The sequence below is a fragment of the Pongo abelii genome, chromosome 3 (assembly GCF_028885655.2).
Source record: "Pongo abelii isolate AG06213 chromosome 3, NHGRI_mPonAbe1-v2.0_pri, whole genome shotgun sequence".
In the NCBI taxonomy this organism is placed as follows: domain Eukaryota; kingdom Metazoa; phylum Chordata; class Mammalia; order Primates; family Hominidae; genus Pongo; species Pongo abelii.
Genome location: NC_071988.2, coordinates 67302025 through 67308199, shown reverse-complemented (window position 1 = coordinate 67308199; position 6175 = coordinate 67302025). Strand labels below are relative to the sequence as shown.

General features: G+C 42.3%; 1 non-coding gene across 1 annotated transcript; it reads right to left on the bottom strand.

Moving 5' to 3' along the window:
* Positions 1-5191: 5191 nt before the first annotated feature.
* LOC129059238 (U6 spliceosomal RNA) lies at positions 5192-5295 on the bottom strand. Its single transcript, XR_008524998.1, has one exon. It is a non-coding gene; the product is annotated as a U6 spliceosomal RNA (small nuclear RNA).
* Positions 5296-6175: the final 880 nt, after the last annotated feature.

Below are 6175 nucleotides of genomic sequence, written 5' to 3'. Positions count from 1 at the left end.
ATGCATGTGGGATGCTGTTGAGCTAACAGGGTGGCTGCAAGCTCCTAGACTGCTTCAGGAGGAGGGCTAGCTGCCAGAGAAAGCAATCGCATTTTTTTTTAAATGGAGTTTGGCTCTTGTAGCCCAAGCTGGAGTGCAATGGCACAATCTCAGCTCACGGCAACCTCCACCTCCCGGGTTCAAGCAATTCTCCTGCCTCGGCCTCCTGAGTAGCTGGAATTATAGGGATGTGCCACAACTTCTAGCTAATTCTTGTTATTTTTAGTAGAAATGGGGTTTCACCATGTTGATCAGGCTGGTCTCAAACTCCTGACCTCAAGTGGTCCATGTGCCTCAGCCTTCCAAACTGCTAGGATTACAGGAGTGAGCCACCGCACCTGGCCTCAACCACATTTTTTGAGGCTTGGAATTTTCAGCCTCACCTGCTGAACTCCAGGAGGCAAAAGGAACTGGAAATTGACTTAACTACCAATGGCCAATAATTTTATCAATCATGCCTCCATAAAAACCCAAACAGCAGGGTTTGGAGAGCTTCTGTGTTGCTAAACACAAGGAGGTCCTGGGAGGGTAGTGTGCCCAACAGAGAGTATGGAAGCTCTGTGCCCCTCCCCACTTACCTTGTCCTGTGCATCTCTTTCATTGGCTGTTCCTGAGATGGAGCCATTACATTGGGCCAGTAATAGAAAATAAGGTGGCCAGATGTGCTGGCTCATGCCTGTAATCCCAGCACTTTGGGAGGCAGAGGTGGGTGGAATCACTTGACCCTAGGAATTTGAGACCAGCCTGGGCAACATAAGAAGACCCCATCTATACAAAAAATAAAAGAAATTAGCCAGATGTGGTGGTGGGAACCCTATAATTCCAGCTATGTGAGAGGCTGAAGCAGGAGAATCACTTGAGCCCTGGAGGTTGAGGCTTCAATGAGCTATGACTGCACCACTGCACACCAGCCTGGACAACAGAGCGAGGCCCTGTCTCTTAAAAAGAAAAGAAAAAAACCTGTTTTTCTAAGTTGTGTGAGTTGTTCTAGTAAATAATTAAACTCAAGAAGAAGGTCATGGGAAACCCTGATTTCTAACTGGTTGGTCAAAATACAGGTGACAACATAGGACTTGCAACTGGCATCTGAAGTGAGGGTGGTCTTGTGGGACTGAGCCCCTAACCTGTGGGTTCTGTGCTAACTCTAGATAGTGTCAGAATGCAATTGCGGGATACGCGGTTGGTATCCAGAGAGTTGGAGAATTGGTGTAGAAACTCCACACATACATTTGGTCAGAAGTCTGTGAGTAGAGAGAAACGTGTTGCGGGAAGTCAGGGACCCCGAATGGAGGGACCTGCTGAAGCCACGGATGAAGAACATAAATTGTGAAGATTTCATGGACATTTATTAGTTCCCCAAATTAATAATTCTATAATCTCTTACGCCTGTCTTTACTGCAATCTCTGAAGATAAATTGTGAAGATTTCATGGACACTTATCACTTCCCCAATCAATACCCTTGTGATTTCCTATGCCTGTCTTTACTTTAATCTCTTAATCCGGTCATCTTCTTAAGCTGAGGATGAATGTCCCCGCAGGACCCTGTGATAATTGCATTAACTGCACAAGTTGTTTAAACAATATGAAACCTGGGCACCTTGAAAAAAGAACAGGATAACAGCAATTTCAGGGAACAAGGGAGATAACCTTAAACTCTGGCTGCCTGTGGGCCGGGTGGAACAGAGCCATATTTCTCTTCTTTCAAAAGCAAATAGGAGAAATATTGCTGAATTCTTTTTCTCAGGAAAGAACATCCCTGAGAAAGAGAATGCATCCCTAAGGGGAGGCCTCTGAAATGGCCGCTTTGGGGACGGCTGTCTTTTACAGTCATAGATAAGGGATGAAATAAGCCCCGGGCTCATGTGGCACTCCCAGACTTATCAAGATGAGGAAATTCCCGCCTAATAAATTTTGGTCAGATGGGTTGTCTGCTCTCAAATCCTTTCTCCTGATAAGATGTTATCAATGACAATGCGTGCCCGAAACTTGATTAGCAATTTTAATTTTGCCCCGGTCCCGTGGTCCTGTGATCTTGCCCTGCCTCCATTTGCCTTGTGATATTTTATTACCTTGTGAAGCATGTGATCTCTGTGACCCACACCCTATTCGTACACTCCCTCCCCGTTTGAAAATCACTAACAAAAACTTGTTGGTTTTGCAGCTTAGGGGGCATGACGGAACCTGCCGACATGTGATGTCTCCCCTGGACACCCAGCTTTAAAATTTCTCTCTTTTGTACTCTTTCCCTTTATTTCTCAGACTGGCTGACACTCAGGGAAAATAGAAAAGAACCTACATGAAATATCAGGGGTGAATTTCCCCCGATATCACACGGGCTCTTCTCTCATCTGTCTACCTGCTTAACTGCATAGGAGAGGCAATGGATGGTGCTCATGAACAAGGCAAGCATTAAAGTCAGACCAGACTAACATTTGACTCAGTCTTAATATTCAGGTGAGCTTGGGCAAATCGCTCATTAACCCCAAGTCTTCATCATTTTGTGCATATAATGGGGATAACTGTGGCACCCACCTGTTTTTGTGAGAATCAATGAAATATTATGCTTGATGTTATTGTGATCATGATACTATCTGACGAGGGCAGTGATGCATGATAACATCAAAAAATTAGAAACTGTAATGAGGTCTCTTGGGCAAAATTCCATACAAGCAAATGACCATCTCTCCAAAGCATTCCTGCCACACTTAATTACCATTCCCTGAACAAAATGTGCCATCTTCATTGTTCAGGTCTGTATAGTGCTGGTTTCCCTGCCTGGGCAGCTCACTCCATCCCATCCCAGCCCAATCCCCATCCCTCCACCTCTCCCTTCCCTCCCCACTCTCATACAACTCTTCCTTATCTTACAGGACTTGGCTTCAATGTCACCTTAACTGGAAGCTTCTCTCCCTCTCCAGAAGAGCTTCCCATTGCACTTGATGCATGCACTATTATTTGATCATTTTTGAGTTACAGTCCAAGTCTTTTTGTACCTGAATAACATGTTGCCCAGTCAGTCTCTCTTCCTGGATTCAGAAGTCTTTCATGGTAGGTCCAGCTAGAAGTGACAAAAAGACATTCTAAAAAAAAAAAAAAGGGATGACACAGACAGACATCAGCACTTAAAAGTTTTAAATGGTATGTGGAAAACAAAATTTAAGGGCTTCTAGGAGAAACGTAGGAGGGAAGGTGTTACTGGGAAATATGATAGAAGATTAATTTTTATTTTATTTTATTTTTAGAGAAAGGGTCTTGCTCTATCACCTAGGCTGGACTGCAGTGGTGCAATCACAGTTAACTGCAGCCTCAACCTCCAGGGCTTGAGCAATATTCCCATCTAATTTTTATTTTGTTTAAGAAATGCAGTCTTGCTCTTAGCAAAGCTAAAGTGCAATGGTGTGATCATAGCTTACTGCAGCCTCAACCTTCTAGACTCAAGTGATCCTCCAGTCTTAGCTTCCCCAGTAGCTGGGACTACAGGTGTGCACTGCAACGTGTAGCTAATTTTTTTTTTTTTTAATTTTTAGTAGAGACAAAGTGTCGCTATGTTGACCAGGTTGGTGGTGATCTCCCACACTCAGGCAGTTCTCTCACCTCAGCCTTCCAAAGTGCTTGGATTACAGGTATGAGCTGCCACACCCGGCTGAGGGGGTTAATTTTTAATTATATAAAGAGCTCAAAGCAAATATTAGAAGGAGCCTAAATGCCTCCAGCAGTTGACTGGTACTGGTAAATTGTGATACATCCATATAATAAAATATTATGCAACCATGAAAAGGATTAAGATAGATCAATAGGTATTGGCACAAATGTCCAGGAAATATGAAAATGTGGTGATGTTCAATCACCATGTACGTATCTTGAAGGATATGGCTCATTTTCTCAATAGCAATTATTTCCTGAGATAAGATTATGGGTCTAAAGAGTGAAGGAAAATTTTCACTTATTTAAAAGTATTTACTATTTTTATAATTTAATAAAAGATTAAACAGATCATTGAATTAGTAAAAGACAAAGTAACTCTATAAATAAATGGAAAAGACACAGATACCCCAGGCATGGTGGCTCATGCTTATAATACCAGTACTTTGGGAGGGGGTGGTGGGGGGATTGCTTGAGGCCAGGAGTTCCAGACCAGCCTAAGAAACAAAGCAAGACCTCGTCTCTAGTAAAAATAAAAAAATAAAAATAATTGGCCAGGCATAGTGGCATGTACCTATAGTCCCAACTACTGAGGTGGAAGGATCACCTGAGCCTAGGAGGTCAAGGCTGCAGTGAGTTGAGACTGTGCCACTACACTCAGGCCTAGGAGACAGAGCGAGACTTCATCTCAAAAAAAAAAGGACAATAAAGAAATAAAGCTAATAAGCTAACATAAGGAAAGATAAAATATGTGACAAATAGGCTGGGCGCATGGCTCACAGCTGTAATCAAGCACTTTGGGAGGCCGAGGCAGGTAGATCACGAGGTCAGGAGTTCGAGACCAGCCTGATCAACATGGTGGAACCCCGTTTCTACTAAAAATACAAAAATTAGCTGGGCATGGTGGCATGTGCCTGTAATCCCAGCTACTCAGGAGGCTGAGGCAGGAGAATCACTTGAACCTGGGAGGCAGAGGTTGCAGTGAGCCAAGATCACACCACTGCACTCCAGCCTGGTCGACAGAGCGAGACTGCGTCTCAAAAAAAAAAAAAAAAATGGGTGACAAAGTAAAAGTAATAATATGAGGTGTTTCATTTATCACACAGAAAATAACTTGTTAAATTATAATACCTGTGTGGGCGAAGGTGCAGTGAAATGGCCATTTTCTTGTAGTATTAGTGGTATTTAAAATGTATATAAGCCTTCCAGGATAAAGCTTGGAAATTTTTTTTAAATCATACAGACAGTGACTCATTATACTGTCTCCTCCAACTCCTGGCCTCAAGCAATCCTCCCACCTCAGCCTCCCAAAGTGCTGGAATTACAGGCTGACAGCCACCATGCCTGAAAGCTTTGCAATTTACAACAAGGGTAATAAGAATGCTCATGCCCTGTGACTCACAGTAATCTCACTTCTGGAAATTTCATCTTTGGATATAATTCAACCTAAACAAAAGGTCATATGCACAAACACAGTGAAAATCTGGGAGTAATTTTTTTCTTTTTTTAAAAAATATGGAATGCTTCACAAATTTGCATGTCATTCTTTCACAGAGGCCATGCCAATCTCTCTATTGTTCCAACTTAAGTATGTGTGCTACTGAGGCAAGCATGAGTAATTTAAGATAGAGTGGTTAAGTGAAATAAGGAAGAATTATGGAGAATTTAAAAATCTATGCTATTTATAGGCACCTAGTAACAGCTCAGTAAATATTAGCTGCTATTATTATTTTTATGGTAATTTCACTCAATTAAAAATTGTCATTAAAAATTACCATTGTCATGGAACATAATGTCTCCTACAGTATAAATTGTAAAAACAGATACAATTAGTCCCTTGGTATATGGGGGGATTAGTTCCAGCTCTCCCATTTCTGTGTATACCAAAATCCACACATACTCAAGTTTTCGAAGTCAGTCCTGTGGAATCCACATATAACACAAATGGGAAAATTAGTGAGGTGTGGTGACAAGCACCTGTAGTCCCAGCTACTTGTGAGGCTGAGGCAGGAGGATTGCTTGAGCCCAGGAGGTTGAGGCTGCAGTGAGCCATAATTGCACCACCGCACTCCAGTCTGGGCAACAGAGTGAGACAGAAGGTTGACTTTTTAATAGAATTTTTCTGTTCACTTGAAGATATGGTCAGGATTGTGGCATATGAAAATTCTTCATAAAATAACTATCTAATTCAATTAATGTTGGAATTGGGAACAGCAGAAGTGTCATCTCAGAGCTACTCACAATGAAAGGTGATGTCTGGGGCTCAGGTGTGTTGAGGTCCCCATGCCTGGACTATGGGTGCTGAGTGCGATTTACTTGTCCATCATTTTCTATATTCCAGCACTGGGAAACTAGGGTTTATCCATCTTGATAAGATGTCATTTAAATTCCACTTCACAAGAACCACAAATGGAAGAAAGGTCATGAAACCACAGGACAGTACTTGTTCTCAAGGGAATCTTCAGCTTAGGTGGCTCTGTAAAAGAGAAATTA